This window comes from Martes martes (genome assembly GCF_963455335.1).
Source record: "Martes martes genome assembly, chromosome: 10".
Lineage (NCBI taxonomy): Eukaryota > Metazoa > Chordata > Mammalia > Carnivora > Mustelidae > Martes > Martes martes.
This window is the reverse complement of record NC_137898.1, coordinates 2,685,030-2,705,845: the sequence shown is the minus strand read 5'-3', so window position 1 is coordinate 2,705,845 and position 20,816 is coordinate 2,685,030. Positions and strand designations below refer to the sequence as shown.

The following is a 20,816-nucleotide window of genomic DNA, read 5'->3' as shown; positions in this document are numbered from 1 at the left end:
ACACACACACACACAGAAAGCACCAGGCCCCAATGGTTTTACTGGTGAATTCTACCAAACCTTTAAGAAAGAATTAAATACCAGTTTATCACAAACATTCCCAAAAAGTTGAAGAGAACACTTTCCAGTTCATTTTATGAGGCCAATATTACCACAACACCATCAGAAGAATGCTACAGATCAATATCTCTCATGCATATGAATGCAAAACACTGAACAAAATACTAGCTAACTGAATCCAGAAGTAGATGAAAAGCATTATAAGTCATGACTAAGTGGGATTGATCCCAAGAATCCAAAATTGGTGTGACATCCAAAACTCAATTAATGCAACTCCCCATATTAACAGAATAAGGGGCAGAAGGGAGCTGAGCATCCCAACAGATGTAGGAAAAGCAGACGGCAAAATCCAGCCCTGCTTCATGATAAAATGCTCAACAAACTAACAACACAAGTGACTTTCCCCAACCTGATCATCAGCATCTACAAGACACCCACAGCTGATGTCATAAGTAATGTTGAAAGACTAGACGCTTCGCCCTCAGACCAGGAACAAGACACTGATGTCCTTTCTCACCACCTGTACTCAACATTGTGCTGGAGTTTCCAGGCGAGGCAATTAAGCACCACAATGAAAGAAAAGTACCCAGGTTAGAGAGAAAGAAATAAAAATTTCGCTATTTGTAGATGACATAATCTTGTACATAGAAAATCCTAAAGAATCCACTAAAAAATTATAACAAACATGATCAGCAAGATTATAGAATATATGATCAATATATAAAAAATGAATTGTATATCAACACACTAATAATGGAACTATTTGAAAATGAAATTAAGAAAATAATTTCAGGGGTGCCTTGGTGGCTCAGTCAGTTAAGTGTCTGCCTTCGGCTCAGGTCATGATCTCAGGGTCCTAGGATCGAGCCCCGCATTGGGCTCCCTGCTCAGCGGGGAGTCTGCTTCTCCCTCTGCCCCTCACCCTGCTCATGTTCTCTCTTACCCTCTCTGCCTCTCTCTCTCAAATAAATAAAATCTTTTTTTAAAAAGGCAAAATGCATCATACGCCTAAATATAGGCGTTAATAGCATAAAACTCTTAGGAGAAAATGCAGGCATAAATCATCAGAACCTCAGGTTAGACAAATCCTTCTTAGACGTGACACTAAAACAATAAGTAACAAAGAACAGATGCTTTCTTTCAAATGCTTTCTGTCAAAATGTAAAATTCCCATCCTGTAAGAACACTATCAACAAAATGAAGAAAACGACCCAGAGAATGGGACAAATTATCATCAAACCTAAAGAATTATGAGAACTAAATAATAAAAAGAGCCCCCCCCCAAAAACAATTAAAAGTGAGCAAAAGATCTGAAAAGACCTTTCACAAGCGAGGTATACAAATGGCCGACAAGCCTATGAGAAGGTGCTCGGAACATTCATCAGGGAAGAAATGCAAATTACACAAGCAGGGAGATGCCACCTCACACCCTCCAGGATTACCACACTGGATAAGACAGATAACAGCACGCACTGGTGAGGAGGTGTGGGAAGGGGAACCCCAGAAGGTGCAGTGGCCCACGCACTGTGGGAAACAGTCTGGCAGGTCCTCAGAAGGTAGAATACCAGGTCACCCCGTGACCCGGCACTCCCACTTCTAGGTAAACACCCAAGGTCCATGAACACATATGCCCACGTGAAAACTCATACGCTGATTCGAAAAACCCGAAAAGCAGAAAGAACCGATACGCCCGCCCACGGGGGCAGGGATGAACACAGAGGATGGACCCATACGACAGAGAATCGTTCTGCCGCGGAAAGGCAACGGGGCGCTGCTACGCGTCAGGACACAGAGCACAGATGCACCTTGGCAACAGCACGCTGAGTGAACGGCACAGTGACCGAAGACGGACACTGCGCGATTTCGCGTCTGTGAGATGTCCGGGCCGCGAAAGTCCACGGGGGCAGAAAGGGGATGAGTGGCTGCCGGGGCCGGGGAACGCACGCAGGAAGCGGGGAGCGAAGACGAACGGGATTGAGGTCTGCAAGGAGGCTGGAGGAGGAAAGCGTTCTAGAAGCCTGCGTACCGACTGGGGCCGCACCACTCCACGCACACACCGAAGACCGCGGAAGTGCCTGCTTTAGAGGGGTGGTCCGTAAGACGTATTTATTATAGCTTGATAAAAATACTGTTCTTTTTAAGATTTCATGAATTTATTTCTTTGAGAGAGAGACGGAGAGGCAGGGAGAGGGGCAGAGGCAGAGGGAGAGAATCTCAAGCAGACTCTGTGCCGAGCGCAGAGCCCGACATGGGACTTGATCTTGAACCAAAGTCTAGAGTCAGATCTTTAACCAACTGAGCCACTCGAGCTCCCCGACACTTTACTTTTTTAAACAAGTCGAGGACAGTGCCTGGCACGGTGCACTCATCAGCCATGCGTGCCCCAGGCCCTAGGACACACGGACACACAGGACAGACTTTCTTCCAGGGGAGGGAGGAGAGTGACGTGCATGGAAACCAACTCACAAAACCATGAGTTTCGGCCTCGGTGCAGGAGAGAGAACCAAGGTGGGGACATTTGTCCGCTTCTGCATGGGGTCTCCTACCCTCCAGTGCCTCCTACAAGCCCTGGGACCTCTTCCCACGGAGGCAGGAGGAAAGAGGTCTGCTGGAGGGTCAGCAACACATCCTCTCCCTGCAGAAGGCGGCCCCCTCCCGCTGAAGCCTGGGGAACCGCGACTCTCCCCAGGGCGGGGCAGGGGGGGGGACCACAGGTGTGACGACCTCGACCCTTGGCCTGGGGGCCTTGCGCATTAATGCTATACAAGAACCAATGCCCCACAACACTCATCATCAGCCATCCTGAGGGACAGTCTCCTCCCAGGGCCTCCCACCCCCACCCCCGCGGGGAGGGCATAAGCCCGAGACGCTGGTCTAGAGATGTTCCGACACCATGACGAGTTCAGCCGAGGTCTACCTGTTACCCACAGTGTAAAGCAGCTACTGAACTTTGCAAAGACGGCGCAGCCTGGCCAAGGGCCATTAGGGTTTAAATGGGAACGAACCAAAAACTGAAACCAGAACTTAAACCACCCTTAACCCCAGGGCCCAGTCCCCAGTTCTGCCTCCTCCAATGGCTTAAATATGGGCAGGGAACTCCGACTGTCCCTTCTGCAATGAGTGACAAACATCTCTCCGAGCTTGGGAGGGGGCGGGACGGGACAGACAGCGGCGGGGCCCTCTGCCTGCAGGAGGGTGTCAGCTCCTTTGTAAAAGCTGCGTTTGCTGCCCTCACCTCACTCTGCCAGAGACGACTTGGAGGTTAGCAGGGAAGCCAAGTGCTGGACCCTCCCCAGGGCCCAGAGAAAGCACCTCTATCCCCCAATGCCCGCAGGGAGCCCTCGCCCCTCCCCCGCCCCACCCCCCCAGCCCAGGCCTCCCCTGAAAACCTGAGCAGCTGGTCCACAGGACAATGGATTCTGTGATCCCCGGGGCTCAGGCGGCCCACTGGCTCCTCCTCTAGCGAGGGCCCCAGAGGGAGCACAGGGAAGGGAGAGGCCAGGCCAGGGCCAGCTGCCCCGCCCACACAGGGGGTGACAGGAGCTGCTCCTCCAAGGTCCCAGGGACAATCTTCACCCCAAAACCCAAAACAGCCGTCGGGGCTGCCGTGGCCCCTGCCTTGGCTAAGGCCCGGGCGGACTGAGGATCAAGCCAGCGGGCTGGGCAGGCAGCAGGATGCCTGGTTGGCCGTGTGCTCCGGGTCTGCTCTCCGACCTCCCTGTCTGTTCCCCGTGCTCCCCATCTGCCGCCCGGGAGGTCACACGGTGGGGGGCACGTCCGCGGCCCCCACGCTGCCTCCTCCCAGCGGCTCTGTCCGCTGGTTCCCTGCACACGTGGACACCCTCACAGGGATCCGAAAACAGCCTTCTGGCTTGACCAGTGTCGGCAAAGGAGCCACCTGGGTCCCCAGCTGCCATCCCCACAGAGATGAGCTTTTGGTGACCTCAGACACCTTCAACCAGGTACACCTTTCATAGCAAAGAACCCTGCCCCTATCAGACCCCAGTGATGGACCGAGCCAGCTGCCTGCTTCCCCTGAGCCTGGATCCCACTGCCCTAAACTCTGTGGGGATCCCCCTCCCGATGACCCCCTGCAGCCCCCAATGAAACTTCACGGATACATCCTAAACGACAAGAAAAAGGACAAGCGTTGCTGGAAACATCCAGATGACCGGGCAAAGCCAGCTTTCAAACTCACACCTGGTCCAAGTGCTGGTCCCAGGCCTCTTCGGGGGTCCTCAGTGTGGGGCCCAGGGAACCCTGGGGGTTCCCCAGAGCTCTTTCAGGCCTCTGTGACGTCAAACCGTCCTCCCAGAAACACTGAGACACAGCGTCTTCCCACTCACAGCCCTCCCAAGTGAGGGGGGTTTCAGGAGCTGCACTCAAGGGCCGTGGCTTCAGGCTAAGTGCGGAGGCAGGCCCAGGAACCCAGCCGTCTTCTGCGAGGCCACACTCTCAAGGGACTCTGCAAAAATGTAAGTCGTGCCATGGATCTCACCGAAGTTCTTCTCGTTCTGGAATACAGCTGTTCTCCATAAGGATATTATTGACATGAACACGTATGGGTTTATCGCCATCATTTTTGAAGGCATGACTATTTAAATATTTTTACTTCTCTTAAGTTTCTAAAAGGACACATACCGGAAGAGACGATGCGCACGAACCGAAAGCTCTCTGGGGTCCCTAGAGAGGGTAGAGGGGTCCTTAGACCAAAAGTTTGAGAACCCCTCTGCACCCCCGGCCCGTGGGGGAGGGCAGGGGCAGGTGCAATTCTGTGTGGCAGAGCGAGCAGCCGCACAACCTTCAGCTCTTAGGTAAATGCCCTGGGCCTTGGGCACCTGCCCTGGAGTTTGGGGGTAATGTCCCGAGGGCCCATGCCCCAGGGCATCTGCATCTGGAATGCACTTAGGGACCAAGGAACCCCATGCTCTCACTACTGCCAATACTTTGATGATTTAACCACTCAGGTGGGCCACTGACAAAGAAACAGAGGGTCCAGGGGGACCCCAGTGTCCCCACAATATACCCCCTTAACCTGGTCCGAGTGCGTGTCTATCCCCCACAACCCAAAGACGCAGGCAGACGGAGGAAGACAGGAGCAGCCGTCCAGCGTGAGTCCCGCCAGACTCAGCCCAGAAAGCCCCGCGGGTCACTCGGCTGGGAACCCGACGGATCCCTGAGGCCAGGCCTGAGAGCAGCCAGCAGGCTGGCCCACGTCTGAAAACCTCAGAGTGAGGCCAAGAAAGAACAGGCCAGGGCCTGACCGGCTCGGGGCTTCGTGGAGCTGACCTTGCGTGCAGGAGGGAGGGTCTGGAGCCACCGGGCCTGGCCGGTTCCGCACGGGTGATGCTGTCCGGTCAACGCGACCTTTCCAACCACCCCCCCCACCGTGACTCCACATCCGGAGCCCCCTCAGGACACCGAGACCCAGGTCCTCTCCTGGGGCTTGGTCTGCCTGGGACCCTGCTGGAAGCAGGGACAAATGCGTGCAGCTGGCCAGGCCCCTGCATAGACCACCACGGAAACCAGGAAGGAGAAAGATTGGGACGGAAGGCACAGAAAAGGTCTGAGCGGTGGCAGCCGTGCTGTTCTTAGGGAAGCAAGTGAGAGCATCGGAGGCCCCTCTGCCCCCACAGGGCATTCCTGCTCCCCAGGGTCCCAGGCTGGCCTCCAGCTCTGCTCAGGATGTGGGACCCTCTCCCTGGGCCCAGGCCCTCCAGGACCACCCCCCCACCCCCCCACCCCCCCCCACCCCCCCACCCCCCCCCCCCCGCAGCTGCATCCCGCCCTTCTGGAAGCGCACTCGGAAAGCACCTGGCCCTCCGTCCAGACTCCCTGCCCCTCCCTGCCCCACCCAGGAATCTGGGTGCGGTTTTGGGATTTCTCAACCCGGGGAGCAAGGGGCCAGAACCCCAAGGAGGGACACTCTGGAGCAGGCCACCCAGTGTGCAGGACTTGGAGCATTCAGGTGGCAGGCATCATTTGTCCCTGCGGCCACCTAGGTAACCCCACTGACCCCAGGATGGGACTCGCCAGCAGGAACCCTGAAGGTGGGGCAATATCCAGCCCATTTCTCGTCCCCCCCCCAAAGTAGACCCACCACAAGGGGCCAGTCTGAACGGAACCTGTTTCCAGATGCTGCTCAGGGTACAAAGGCCTCCGGGTCCCCCTTCCCCAGCGGCCCCTCCCACCTTCGGTCCCCTGCAAACCACAGGGGGTGGGGTGGGAGGGGAGCCGCTGGGGAAGGGCTCCCCATACCAAACACAGGAAGGTGGCTCAACCAAGTCTCTAATGAAAACACCAGAAACACACACCGCCGGCTGTGGAGATGTGCACTCCAGGGGGACATTTACAGTGTTCAAGCTTATGGCTTTCTGGATCCACACCTGATTTGGGGGGACACCTAGTGACTTGAGGTCCCAGGAACATTTTTTGAAAGCCAATGTATGTAACTTTCCCTTGCACAGAAACATGCTAGGTCGATGAGTGAAAGACCGAGCGGCATGAAAGTCTCTTCCATTAGGATGACTCTCTTGGGGGCAGCCTCGGCAGACCTTTACGGAGGCACAGGGACTGTGAAGGGTCCCGGGAGCTTCCCCACCTGTTTGCCAGGGCACAGAGGCTGCCCCATCCCCGGAGCTTCCGACAGCAGAGGACAGCCCCAGCGGGCCCGGTTACTTCCGAAGGGCCAGTATTTACCTCCCAGAGGAGGTTGTCCAGCCTCTGCAAATATTGAAACCTATGAAGGATAATTTTAGATGTTGACTTCAGAATGCGTGAGAAGGCTCGCTGGACTGGCGCGGCCAGAATTGGGGGCAGCATGAGGGCGTCGAGGGCGAGAGTCCAGATCCGCTCAGCTTTGCGGAACTTGTGGAACGTTCGGATTTTTCACAGAGAGAATGGCACAGGAAACAGAGACAGGGACACAAAAACAATGCTTTCAGCGAGCTGAGAGGCAAAAAAAAAAAAAAAACAAAACAAAACTCTTTGAAGAAATGTGTCCGTCTCCCCCCCCCCACTGCCCCCACTGCTGCCCCAGGGCCTTTGCAGGTCTGCAATGATTAGCCGCCTAATGGATGCCTCCTGCTGAGTCTCCTCAGCCACCAGCTCAGGGCTTGCCAGCCACCGGGCCGTCAAAACCTGCAGCACTGCTCCAAGTGTGCTCCCGGGACTCCTGGGGGACTCCGAACCTGCCTCTCTAGCCTCAGCTGGGATTTCCAGGGAGTCAGCCAGGAGCCCCCTGCCCCAAGGTCCAGCATTTGAAATCTGCAGCTTTCACATTGGGAGTTCATGGCCTCATTCAACACGCACACCCCTCACCGAGCCACCCTGAGAGTCCTTGGCAAACCCCACAAGGACAATTTCCCAACACTGTCCCCGCGGTCACCGGGCGCAGGCCCCACCCCCTCCCTGCACTGACATCTGGCAGCCAATCACCGGCAGCTCTGCTCTCCACTGCGGCTGAACGCAAGCTCCCAGCAGCCCCACGGGCTCTCATGGGCTCTGATGCCCAGAAAGAGACACGGGTCTCGGCGGCACACACAGGGTCCCGACCCCAAGCTCTGCACAGGCGCTCAGATCTGCCCCAGTACGGGGCTCACCTTCCCCTTCCCCCATTAAGACTGGAAACCCCTTGAGGGGTAGGAAGGCTCAGAGCAGAGGCTAACTCATCCCCTGAACACTGACTTGGGGCACTGACAGTCACATGCCCCAGTCACTCCAAAACAGTCCTTGAATCTGCTTCCAAGGAAAATAAAGGGGCCTATCACATCAAGAAGTCTGAGCAGAAACTCCGCTTTTCATTCTCCGACTGCAGCTCTCTTCCGCAAGCAGTTACGAGAAGAGTAATTGTCTAACCGGATCAATTTTCCCGCTGGGTCATCTGCTTGTTTGCCCATGTGGCGGGCATGGGGCAGGGCAGGGGGACCGAAGGCTGGGCTCGCAGTCCCTGCTGCCTCACTCCCTAGCTGTGCGGCCTGGGGCCAGACTTCCCTGCTCTGAGCTCGGGGTCCCGGGTCTACGAAAGGAGAAGACGGCACAGCTCTCTCTCGGGAGCTCTCTGAGGCCTGACTGAGGTCATCGATAGCAAGACACAACGGCTGTCCCCGCCGTGGCTGCTGGCACTTAGGGGTTCCCTACCTTTGGGACAAGAACGAGACCATTCTCAGTTGCAGGGCAGGCGAAGAAATTATTGGATGATCCAGACCTCCTACAGGTGTTTCTATATCCCTCGTCCCCTTCCTCCCCCAGATCGGGCTGGGGTCCCTCTCTGCGCCCTACAGCACCCAAAGGTCACCTCTGTCACAACCCCTGTTCCCCTGTGCATGACCTGGCCCGCCCCTTCCCTTCCCCCACTGGCCTGGAAGTTCCTTGGGGGGGAGGGCGCGGGGGGTAGCAGCCCCTGTGCCCAGCTCCGGGCCTCGTGCTCCGGGCAGGCTCTCCGATGGGACCCACGGAGACAATCTGATTAGACCCCAGATCACCTCAGACTGTCGGAGAAGAGCAGGCCCCTTCCTGGGCGGCAGGGTCAGGTGCACCGGGTCACAAGAGTCACAAACCCCGGGGCCCTTCACCCAATCGCCCCACCCCCCTTCAATCAGCGCGTGGGGGAAGGGCTGGGGATTCCAGAGATGTTTTAACTGGATTTGGTTTGGGGCTTTCCTCCCCACCTCCCTGGTCAAAGCAGAGAATTCAGCAGCCAGTGGAGATCACTTTGAGGAAAGGTCATAAATGTCCCCGTCCTTCCCCCTCCTCCCGCCCCTGCCCTTGGGGCTCAGGACAATTGGAGGCTTCGGGGAGGCTATCAGGGACCATCTCTTTGGGGCTTTTCCAGCCACACCCCTCCCTGCCGGCACACAGCAGGAGCGGGGACTTCCTGAGAAATGAGAGTTCAGGGGTCATGGGGCTAGGATGCAGGGGTGGGGGGGAGCGGCTTCGCCCCCAATCTTCCTTTGGAGCAGAAGGCAGGTCTTGGCCTCCTTAGCAACTCAACTCCCAAAACCGACCCCCCTGGAAAGCCCCCCTTCCTCACCCGAGATGACAAGGTCACCAGAACTCCATAAATCAGGGCTCCGACAGACTCACGAATAATGACACTAAAGAATTACTTTTCTATAAAAATCCGTTTTTCCTTGGGGCACCTGGGTGGCTCAGTGGGTGAAGCCTCTGCCTTCGGCTCAGGTCATGATCTCAGGGTCCTGGGATCGAGCCCCGCATCGGGCTCTCTGCCCAGCAGGGAGCCTGCTTCCCCCTCTCTCTCTGCCTGCCTCTCTGCCTACTTGTGATCTCTGTCCGTCAAATAAATAAATAAATAAATCTTTTTTAAAAATCCATTTTTTCTCGGGTTTTCCTGCATACTGGTGGACTCTCATGTTTTTCTTAGGGTCAAGCTTTTTCTTCCAACTTGCTCCCCCACCACGGATGGAATAAACTGCGATGCTATCTGTCTGCGGCTTTACCTCCTGCTGGCGGCAAGCCTCGAATGTGACCCTTGACCCTGGATGGCCAGGGCTCCCTCCAGATGGGGCCCAAGAGGCCTGGGCCCTACAAGTCAGCAGGGGGTGCCCCCAGCACACAAGCCCGAGAACGGGGCTAAAGAACTGAACCCAAGCCCCTAGGAAACTCTCCTGAATGTGAAAAGGGCTTTCTCTAGCAAATTACACCGGTGCAGGGTAGGCGGGAAGATCCCCGCCCCCTTCCCCAACGTGAAGGGATTTGCTCAAAGCAGCCCGGGGCAGGCACCCCGACCGCTGGGAGCTGCCTTTATAAGCAAAATCTCCTGGTTCAAGCATGCCTGTTGATACTTGAACGGTTGGGGCTCGTTCCTTGCAGCCCAGAGGAGCCCCTGGCTTTCCACCCAATTCCTCCTTCTTGGAAAACCAGAAATTTCTCAGCAGGACGAGGGCACCAACTTCCCAAGACTTACACCCAACCACTAATTCCTATTCAGACAAGGGTCTCCGCCCCCCCCGGGGGGGGCCTCCTTAAGGATACAGCACCTGGAGGGCTCATTAACAGTCCCCAGCAAGGCCACCTCGACTCCCCATGACCTGACCGTAGGATCCCCAGTGAGAACCGATCGGTGTCAAAACTGAGCTCTCAAACGCAGCCGCCCCCCCGGGGGGTGGGGTTCTGGACGCGCCGAAACCCCCAGATCCAGCAGGTCCTCCCAGGACACCTGGGTCGAGGCTGAATCCAGGGGAGACAGCCCCTCCCGGAGGCGCGGGCAGCAGGGTCGCTGGGCGAGTCCCAGGGAGCGATCAAAGCGCCGCCCCCAACGGAGAGCTTCCGAAATTACCTCTCTAATTCTTGGAGCTTAATTTAATTAGAGGGCTGACCTCATTAATTCCAACTTGAGTTTCGAACAAAAAAGAGGTCACAAACCATCCAGTCTACTGCCTCCAACCCGCAGGCGGAAGGCGCTTCGTTTCTGGAAGGCCTCTGGGGACTCCCCGGGCCGTGCCCACAGCTGCCGGCCCACCAGGCCCCTAAGCACCGCGACCTAAGCGGCCCAGGCCCTTCCTTCCAGCGGCTCGGGGTCGCTTTAAAAGCTCCTCCACAAACCCCACGGCCAAGAGCACCGGCCGAGCCCCCCTTGGGCGCCCCCAGCCCTATGGAAACACAAACTCGCCGGCGTGCCCGCCCTCGAATCCCGCGCCGAGCGGTGGAACCCGCGCACCCTCCGAGCCCGGACGGGAGGGTCCACCCCGGCCCCCGCGCTCTCCGAACCCAGGCGGCGAGGTCTACCGCGGAGCCGCCCCCTCCGAACCCGGGCGGCGAGGGCCACCCCGATCCCCGCCCCCTCCGATCCCGGGCGGCGAGGGCCACCCCGGCCCCTACGCCCTCCGAACCCGGGCGGCGAGGTCTACCGCGGAGCCGCCCCCTCCGAACCCGGGCGGCGAGGGCCACCCCGATCCCCGCCCCCTCCGAACCCGGGCGGCGAGGGCCACCCCGGCCCCTACGCTCTCCGAGCCCGGACGGGAGGGTCCACCCCGGCCCCCGCGCCCTCCGAACCCAGGCGGCGAGGTCTACCGCGGAGCCGCCCCCTCCGAACCCGGGCGGCGAGGGCCACCCCGATCCCCGCCCCCTCCGATCCCGGGCGAGGTCCTCCACGGGGGTCGCACCTGCTTGCGCAGTCCAGCCGCCCCAGCTCCGGTGGCGAGTGCGCGGTCGGTGTCTCCGGGCGCGCCTCGCTCCGCGGCAGCCCTGCGGGGGCGCCCGGGCCGCCGGCTGTGCGGGCGGAGCTGCCGGCCGCGGGGAGGAGGGACGCCCGGGCGAAAGTTGCCGGGGAAACTTGAGCAACTCGAGCGCGCCGGGGCCGGCCTCCTGCATAATTCACGGGCGGCGGCGGCGGGCGGCCGCGGCCCCCTCACCTGCCCTAGCCCGGCCCCCCCACCCACCCGACGCCGGCCGGGGCGCGCAGCGGACAGAGGCCCGGCATCAGGCGCCGGCACTGCGCGACCCCCGGGACCCGGGGGCCCGACTCGCGACCCCCCGGGCCTGCGCCGAGTGCGCCGGCTCCGGCCTCCCGGAGCCCGCTGCTCCAGCCGCGCGCACCTGCGTGGGGGCTCTGTGAGCCGGCTCGAGGCTGGGTGACCGCTGCAGGGTCTCCGGGGACCCTGCGACCGCGGCTTGGGTCCCCGCCCCCCGCGCGCCCCCTGGCGGCCCCGAGCCCGCTCCTTCCCAAGCCTGCAGACCCAAGTCCCCAGGCCGGCGGGGGGCGACCGAGGGCGACCAGACCCCGGGCAGGCGGCGGAGGTGGGTCCGCGCTGCCCCAGCGGCAGGGGTGAGGGGGTGCGTGCGCCAGGAGGACAAACACGGGGCTCCTGCGCTCTGCGCCCACGCCTCTTCCAGAGCCTTTTAAACCGGCCCCTACTGCAAAGGAAGCCGGGGACGTGTCCTCACACAGAAGCGACCCCCGCGCGGGCGCGCGGAGCCCTCTTCCCAACCCCCCACCCCGCACCCCTACCCCGGCTCCGACGGGTTCAGTTCTGCGCTTACCCGGTCGTGGGTGCTCCCGTAATCCAGACGCACCCAAAAGGCAGCGGGCGGACAGGGCCGGGCGCCCGGGGGCCACCCACTGTCGTTCGGGCCGCCCCCGCCCCGCGCCCGCGGCTCCCCGTGCCCCCCGCCGCCGCCTCACCTTGCCCGGGCGGCCGCTCGGGAGTCAGGCGGGGTGGGAGCCCCCGGGGAGGGCCGACGTCCGCGCGCACCTGGCTCCGCCGCGGGGACCCGAGCGGCGCCGCGCCCAAGCCGGCCGGAGCGCGGGAGCAGCTGGGGCCGCGGCCGCTCAGGTGTCGGGGGTGGGGTGGGGGCGCCGCGGCCCCGCCCCGCGCTGCGGCCCGGGCGGGGGGCTCCTCGCGGGGCTGCCGGGCGGTCCCTCCCCTCGGCCGGGCGCGGGCGGCTGGTGAGCCGGAGAGCGTGGGGGAGGGGCCGTCTCGCGGCCAAAGGGCGCGCGCGGCCCGGGACCCGCGTGCGCGGCCCGCCCCGGACCCCTCCCGCGCCGGGGTCCCGCGCGCCTCCGCACCTGCCCCGGCCGCTCCGGCCCCGGCGGCGACTCGGGCGCGGCGCGCGGGGTCTGTTGTGGCAACCCCGGGAGACGGCGGGCGCCCGGGGCCGCCTCCGCGCGCCGCCCCGCCCCGCCCCGGGCTGCGTGGCTCGCCGCCCCTCTTCCCCGAGCAAGCCCGGGGACCAGAAAGTCCTTTAATTTTGCACAGCCCGGTCCGCGCGGCGCGATTACCCCGAACGCAGCCGCCTCCCGCCCCGGCGTGCTTTATGTTAACAGGATTCAGAAATACAGAGGCCGACGGCGCGGCACGGCGTTTGCAGAGCCCGGAAAACTTTGCGCCTGGGAGACGCCGCCGCCATCTGCCTCCCAGGCCACCTTCCACCCGGGCCCACCGCCCTCCCAGCCTGGGAAGGATTCGGGGTGGGGGGTGGGGTGGGGGAGTAAAAGCCCACCGCTCAGATGAATTCGAGAGGCGAAGGCAGCCTCCGGGGACGCCCAGGAACCCTGTTACTATCTAGGGCTTGGGGATCGCCAGGTTTGCCAAAACCCAGAGCGGGGAGGTTGTCTTGAGCCCCGGCACAGCTGCCGGCTGTGGTCGTGGATTTACTCCTCCCAACCTGGTAGGAGCCACTGGCTAGTAACTTCTCAAGCCTCTACGAATTCATTGCTAGTTACACCAGCTATGGAGGTTTCGGTGGCCTGCGTTTTGCCATGTTCTGGAAGAAGGGAAAGCGATTCCTTTCCAAGATCTGCAGAGTGCGTTGGGGGTGGGGGGGCAGGATGGGGGTAGGGGGGACAAACACCACCCTCCGGGCTGGGATGTAGAACATGCTTCCATTTTACAAAACCCACTCTGTGTCTCCCCAGGAAAAACAGAGAGATTCTATAAATGCATTTTTATTTTTATATATTTATAAGGTATTAGGGTAGACATACTTTTTACAATCAATCTTACAGAACACGCCTGAGAGATTTGCATGGGCCACTGACTTCAACACACCAAAGGCAAAGTTAAATATTTGCTCTAGATACTTTTTTTTCCCCCTGCTTGCATAATTGTCCCACATTTCAAAGAAGTCTTTAAAAGCACTTAGGCTAAAAAAAAAAAAAAAAAAAAAAAAGTTGGTTTGGGCCCTAACTATTTCAGGGCACACGTGGGGCAAATGCTGGAAGTCCTCAAGGGCAGCTGCCAGGTGCAGGCTTCTTTCTGTCCTCTGCTGCCTTAAGCTTGAGACTTCCTATAATGTTTGTTGAGTGAATAAAGGAGGCAATCAATCAAATAATAACAATCCCTAAGTGGGAAGAACGAGGCCCTGGCAGGATCCAACGGGCATAATTTTTTGACGTAGAAATGGGGAATCCTGCAGAGGGGGGAAGAGGGTCGGTCAGCAGAATGTTCCCATGTTTTTTGGGTTTGTCATTGGCAGATCCAAGACATGGCTTATGGTGGGGCCGGGGGGGGGGGGGTGGTGAGGGACGGCTTTATCGCCACACATCTTACATCAGACCTCGTGGCCCCAAACAAAGCGTGTCATCTAAATAAAGCCATGTGTTTGCCTACAATTCCAACTCAAAGAGAAATCCTCAACGTGTCACCACCTCCAACCAGATTGCCACCCCAGATTTCTAGGACCGAGGACAGCAGAGGAGACCGCTGGCCCTAATGCAGCTGTGAAGACATTTCTGGGGTCCCCACAGAGAGCTCCAGTGCCAGAAGCATTGTGCTATCTTCAAGAAACACTTCCCCAGGGATCCAGGCCTCTGCCAGCCTGTCCACCCAAGGGAACGTCCCTCGGCCACCCCTCCAGTCCCTCGGATCTGTTTGTTGCCTGGCGACAGCCCTCCGTGGGAGCCCCATCTTCTGGCACGTTAAGGACACACATCCTGCCACATCCCAGTTTCTTTGTGTCCCTTTAGGGACACCCAGTCCAGCCTTGTGCTTTGAGACATCCCTTGAGTCAAGAGCGTCTTGTGAAAGGCTCGGGACCGAGGACCCTGCAACAGCGCCTTGTCAAACCCCAGCACGCAATTGCGGATTTGGGGGCGCACCTTCACCCTTGACAGCCTGTCCCTGCTGCGGTCTGGGCCTTCACGCAGCACAGGGCCTGTCAGTCGTCTTGCCAGCGGTGGACCCAGGGTGGCCCATGTCATAAGGGCACCTTGCTTTAGTTTCGGTGTAGGAAAAGGGCAATCATCTTTTTTTGCTTCTCAATTTCAGACCTCCCGTTTTTGTTTCTGTAAACTGCCTTTTCCTGGGCCCCCGCCCCCCAAGCACATATGACGATGTTGGAATGAGGTATCTGGTTTTGCATTTGAGGAGCTCTTCTTTCTGGTCAAACCTGAAGCAATCATCCATCGGTCACAGCCTTTAGGGGCTGCCCACTGAGCACAGAGCGCCCCAGGACTTCCCAGAAAGAGGAGCTAATCTACGGAGTCCTAGAAACTGGGACACCGTACCGTTAAGAGAGGCAAAACAGAACCAACTCCTCTGTCCTGGGAAAAACATAAATATTTTGTGGCTTAGATTAACCCGGACGCTTGTCGCTTGCAGCAGCAGGCGTGGCTCTCTCCAGAGCGGCTCCTGGGTCTGGGGCCCAGAGGCCCGCACGATTCCAGAGCCGTGTGCCCGGGCTGCCCAAGGGGATGTCCCCCAACTCTACCCTCCAGCTTCCAGGTGGGAATGGTGTGCAGGGAGAGATGAGGCTTGCGCAAGGACGTGGGTTCAGAGCCGGGTGAAGGCAGGTGTGCCCAGGCGAAATCAGGTGAAGGCAGGTGAAGGTACGTACTCCAGCAAGTCGGCCTCATTTCCCCATCGCTGCCAGAGCCCCGTGTTTTTGCAATGTTTTCCACTCCACCAAGAGGTCTACTGCCCTCATGTTACCCCCGCGTAGCAGATCGTGGGCAAGTCACTCATTTCTCCGTAATTTTATAACAAGTCCTAGCTCAGACACAAACTTGGTGCTATCGATACACAAATCCCTCAACGACTCTGCAGGTGCCTCCCACCTTGCCCTCCGTATCTCCGCGAGGAGTCTGACGACTCTCCGTTAATTTGCATGAATTTATTTTCCACGGATGTGTTTCGAAAACTTCCCGAGGACGGCCGTCTGGTTGTAGGGCATGGAGCTGCTAACACCGGAGAGCAGAAGGCGAGTTTGCCCTCCCGGAATCTGAGACCACGAGAGGGGCCGGTCGGGTTAGGGTTCTTGCTGGGAGCAGGGGGCAGGAGGAGAGGGGCTGGAGCTCTGCCCTTGAGGCCGGCTTCCAAGTTTCCTGCTTGGGGACTTCTCCAGGCCTCCTGCCCCTGCCGGTGCAGCCAGAGGAGGGGAGGAGTCAGTTCCAGGGGCCACTCTCAGTCCCCGTGGAAGCCAGGTGGGAGGCCGGGAGGGGCACCGCTCAGTTCCACCAGCCAGCCTTGCCCCACCCCTCCCCCCGCCGGTCTGGTGCCTCCCTTGCTTACAGCAGAGACCTTAACCAAACACTTCTTTGGGGGCTCCCCTACCCTCCTCCCTTAATTCTGCTTCCAGGGTCACCTCTCTAATTTGGCAAGCAGTCTGTCCCCAAGTCCAGGTTTCAGGCACAGCTTTCGGGGGAAACCCCAATGACATGTGGTTCTGTGTGACGTCCATGAGGCCCCGCCCAGTGAGGGACGGCCGGGACTGCCCTGGAGATGGGGGGAACTGAGGCCAGCGTGAAGTCACGCTGAGGAGGGAGAGGGTTTGCGGACGCAAAGCTGCGCTAGCAACTTGACGCGATTGTTGCACAACCAACCCTGCCAGAAGGCCCCATTCCGGTGAGCTCAGAGACTCGTGGGGTTTCCTTGGCAAGCAAACAAATAAGGAAACTTGTAAGATCACCAGCATAGAGAACAGAGCAGAGCTATAAAAAACAAGAACAAAAACAGGGGCGCCTGGGTGGCTCAGTGGGTTAAGCCTCTGCCTTCGGCTCAGGTCATGAGCTCAGGGTCCTGGGATCGAGCCCTGCATCGGGCTCTCTGCTCAGCAGGGAGCCTGCTTCCCCCCGTCTCTGCCTGCCTCTCTGCCTACTTGTGATCTCTCTCTCTCTCTCTGTCAAATAAATAAATGAAATCTTTAAAAAAATCAAAAACAAAAACAAAACAACAATATGCATGAGGGAGTGAGGGTTAGCCCAACAACGCCGCCATGCTTCTATGTTAATTCATCCATTAGGAGATACGTCTGATCCAAAGAACCTTCTAGTTAAAAGGCAAGAAAAGAAAAAAAAAAGAAAGGATTATATGAAAAACCCAAGCCAGCATCGTGTTCCATACAAAATGTGAAACCCTTCTCATTCCATCCAGGAACAAGATACAAGAGCTAGCTAACATCACCATTTCCAAATATTTCTCTGGAAGTGCCAGCCCATGCAATTGAGCAAGAAAATTCAATGGGGAAGGTTGAGTATTTTTAAAAAGAAGGCAAACGTATCATTAGGGGAGGCGCTGTGATTGTCTAACTGGCTGAAATGAAGCCTGTCATTTTTGTCTGTCTCTTTACCCATTTCCACTCCTGTAATTCCCGCTCCTGTGACAGTGGAGAGAAGCGGCAGAGCTGCTGAAAAGGTGACGGTGGTAAATGTGTGTAACGTGCTCAGAAGCACGGCTCACACGGCTTGCGCTCCGGGGGCCGCGGCCTCTGCTGCTCTCACACAGGGCCTGTTGGTGCCGTGAAGCCGCAGTTCTTCCTCTAAACCACATTAAATTCAAGCCCCCTGTTGGCATGCAGTTTATCTGAAGGAATAAGCATGCAAAAAAAAATATATATATATGTGTATATATAAAGCCACTTATATCTAAAACATAGAAAATATTAAGTTAAAAAGGCAGTCCCAACAAAAGCATAGGCAAAAGATTCGAGCAGCCCTCACCCAAGAGGCCATCGACATGGTGGGCAAGCGTACGGAAAGGTGCCCGATTTTTTAGTGCACAGAGAGAAAAGAGGCCCACTGTGAGATCACTCCCAATTTGCCAACCTGAGAAAGCAGGACGTACTGGATGCCGGAGAGGACGCGGGTCCTCGCACAGTGGGCACCGCTGGTGGCTGCGGGTACAGCCGCCTTGGGAAGGGGATCTGCGGTGTGTGCTGGGGCCACACTGCTCTGCGCAGAGGTGGTCACCTGGGAGCCACGAGCGCATCTGTGCACAGGAATGCGTGGGCAAGAGGGCTGCCGGTGCTCAGCAGAGATGGGAAGGAACAGTGGCCCCACGTTCCTGCAAGCCGATCCCATCCACAGCGATGACGGATGAGCCCTGGCCGCACGCAGAGCAGGACTAATCTCGTAATTGGCACGTTACGTGAAAGACGCACGTACTGTGTAATTCCATCTGTATAAGGCTGGAAAACAGTCAGGAATGGTCTGTGGTGTTGCACGCTGGCACGCAGAGGGAGACAAGGGGACTTTCTGGGTGCTGGGAACACGCCGTCCCTGGGTCTGGGAGCTGCACACGTGGGTGGGTTCGCGCTGGGAAAATTCCTCGGGCTGCGAAGTTATGATTTATGCTTTTTCCATCGAGCTGCTAGTCTGGGATAAAAATCGACTTCGGGGGGCGCCTGGGTGGCTCAGTGGGTTAAAGCCTCTGTCTTTGGCTCGGGTCATGATCTCAGGGTCCTGGGATCGAGCCCTGCATCGGGCTCTCTGCTCAGCAGGGAGCCTGCTTCCTCCTCTCCCTCTGCCTGCCTCTCTGTCTACTTGTGATCTCTCTGTCTATCAAATAAATAAAAATATTTTTTAAAAAAATCGACTTCAGCGTAACAAGAAAAACCTCCAGAAAGAACACAAGCGAAGGAGGCCCGACGTTAAACATACTGAAAAGCTACCGTAATTACCAGGTGGTCGCTGACGACGTGGTCGCAGACACAGAAATGAAAGCAGCCTCGCCAGGGCCTGCGTCTCCCTTTCCTCCGGATTTCATTGCCACCAAGCCTCCTTGACCGCCTGCTCACGTGGGAGCTCGAGGGTGGTCTGGGCATCGGCGCTGTGTGCTTCCAGAGGGCCTGGGGTCTCCTTGCTCACCTGGACCTGGGGCTCCCACGTACAGCCTGGTGCCCCGCACATGCCCAGCACACGCCCAGCTCGATTTCAGAGAAGAGAGGGAGGGACCGCATGCGGGGGAGCCCAGGATGGAATTCAGTCTGTCATAAACGTGTTTTAAAAATGTATAAAAAGGGGCTGCCTGAGCGGCTCAGTCAGCTAAGTGTCTGTCTTCAGCTCAGATCGCGATCCTGGGGTCCTGGGATCGAGTCCTGCATCGGACTCCCTGCTCAGCCGGGAGTCTGCTTCTCCCTCTCTCCGCCTGCCACTCCCCCTGCTTGTTCTCTCTCTCTCTCTCTCTGTCAAATAAATAAATAAAAATTTTAAAAGACGTATAAAAAGAAGAAGTAGGCAATAATTGGTGTTTATTGGCCCAGCAATTTTTGAGAAATACAGCTAAACCCCTTACCCACTCCTCCTGACAAAGATAAATGACAGATGAAAGGTGTTGCCACTAGGAGTGCCTGGGGGCTCCGTTGGTTAAGGGTCCGACTCTTGGTTTCCGCTTAGGTCATGATCTCAGGGTCGTACGGTCGGGCCCGGTCACAGGCTCCACGCTCAAGGGAGAACCTGCTGGAGATTCTCCGTCTTCCTCTGCCCCTCCCCCGCTTAAATAAATACGTAAATAAATAAATAAAATCTTGTTTTTCAAAAAAAGATGTAGCCATTAAATGCAAAATAATAAAACATCAGAGAACACCGCTGGTGATGGTTCTCAGAATTTCAAGGTAGAGAGAGCTTGGAAGGCCTTTCCAAACATGTCAGATATTCCAAGGGGGAAAGTTGAAATCAGGCCACACGGGAGTGAGGGCCTCTCACGGGACGACAGCCCGGGAAACAAAACCAAGCTAAAGGAAGGATGAACGGCCAGAGAACAAATGTAAACCTACGCGTTAAAAAGTTAACACAGATCCTAAGTATATAAAGATCTTTCCAAAGTAGTCATCCATTTAGATCTAAAGTAATAGAAATCATCAAAAAGCCTACTTGAAGAATGGATAAATGACAGAAAAGGAAAAGTTACTTTAAAATAATAAAAAGTGGTGACATCTTTTCAGCCAATGGTGACTAGAATGGTTGATCATCCGTGTGGGAAACAAATGCAGCTCATACTCTATAAAAAATTGTGTCCACATGATCAGAGATCATCATAACAGATCAGAGCTACACGACCCCTAGAGCAAAAGCAGGAGAAAGCCCGTCCGGTTTGGGGTCAGGCTCCAAGGTCTTCGCGACCACAGCAGAAGTGTGCGAAAGAAAAGAAAATGGGCAAACATGAAAGTTTAGACCTCCTGCTCTCTCAAGGACATCCTGCCAAGAGAATGAAAAGTCATGTCGCAGACGGGGAGAAAATCCTTGCAGATCGCGGGTCTGACAAAGGACCCGCACCCGGACGGAATTCTCCGAGCGCCGTCTTGGAACTCAGCACCCATCGACCGGGCAGCTCAGCACAGACGTGGCAGGGGACTCGGGCAGCCCTTCCCCCACAGCAGAGGCGCAGGTGGCCCGCAGCACAGGAGAAGGCGCTCCGTGTCGTTAATCATCGGAGAAAGCACAGGCCTCTGAGAGCGACTTCAAGAAAAACAGTGCCGGCCGGGATTGGAGCATGGGACCCTCCTCTGTGGCTGGTGGTCCTGTGCGGGCTGTGCGGGCACACCGCCACCCTGGAAAGCAGCTTGGCAATGCCTCGCGAAATTAGCCTACACGGAATATAGGCTCTCGTGCGTATGCGTGTTTATCCGAAAGAAATCATGCGCTTGTGTTCGCACCAAAGTCTGTGTGACTGCTTGTGGCTCTATGTCGGGGACCCGGGGGCGTCCAGAACCTGCCCCTCACCCCCCCTTCACGAATCTTGTGTCCAGCCTATCGCCATCCCCAGCAGGTGCATGAACCCCGTCCTCCATCCACCCCCGCGCCCAGTCAGTCTCCTGCCTCTCGGGCCCTGCTGCCCACGGTCCTGGGGCCGGGCCTCCCCTGTAGCAACTCGTGGGCTCCCAGACCCCCTGGGCCAGGTCCCAGCGCCTCCTGAGGCCCTCAGGTGTTCCCACCTTCTCACCCCGCCCACCCCCGTCCTCACCTCTCTCGGGTGTGGACCCCCATCCCCTCCCTTCAGGGAAACTTCCTGCTCTGCTCCCATCTCCATTCCTGTCCCACCCCGCTTGGCGGGACGGGCGTCCAGTCCTCACTGACCCCGGGC

The 20,816-nt window shown here is 57.7% G+C and overlaps 1 protein-coding gene across 2 annotated transcripts in view; it reads right to left on the bottom strand.

Annotated features, from left to right (window-relative positions):
* The window catches only part of SHANK2 (SH3 and multiple ankyrin repeat domains 2), a 471,077-nt gene extending 458,816 nt beyond the window's left edge, over positions 1–12,261 (bottom strand). The window contains exon 1 of one of the 2 annotated variants that reach the window (XM_080817139.1): positions 12,203–12,261. The gene's annotated coding sequence lies outside the window, so the exon portion shown is untranslated. The other variant, XM_080817138.1, reaches the window with a different exon arrangement.
* Positions 12,262–20,816: the final 8,555 nt, after the last annotated feature.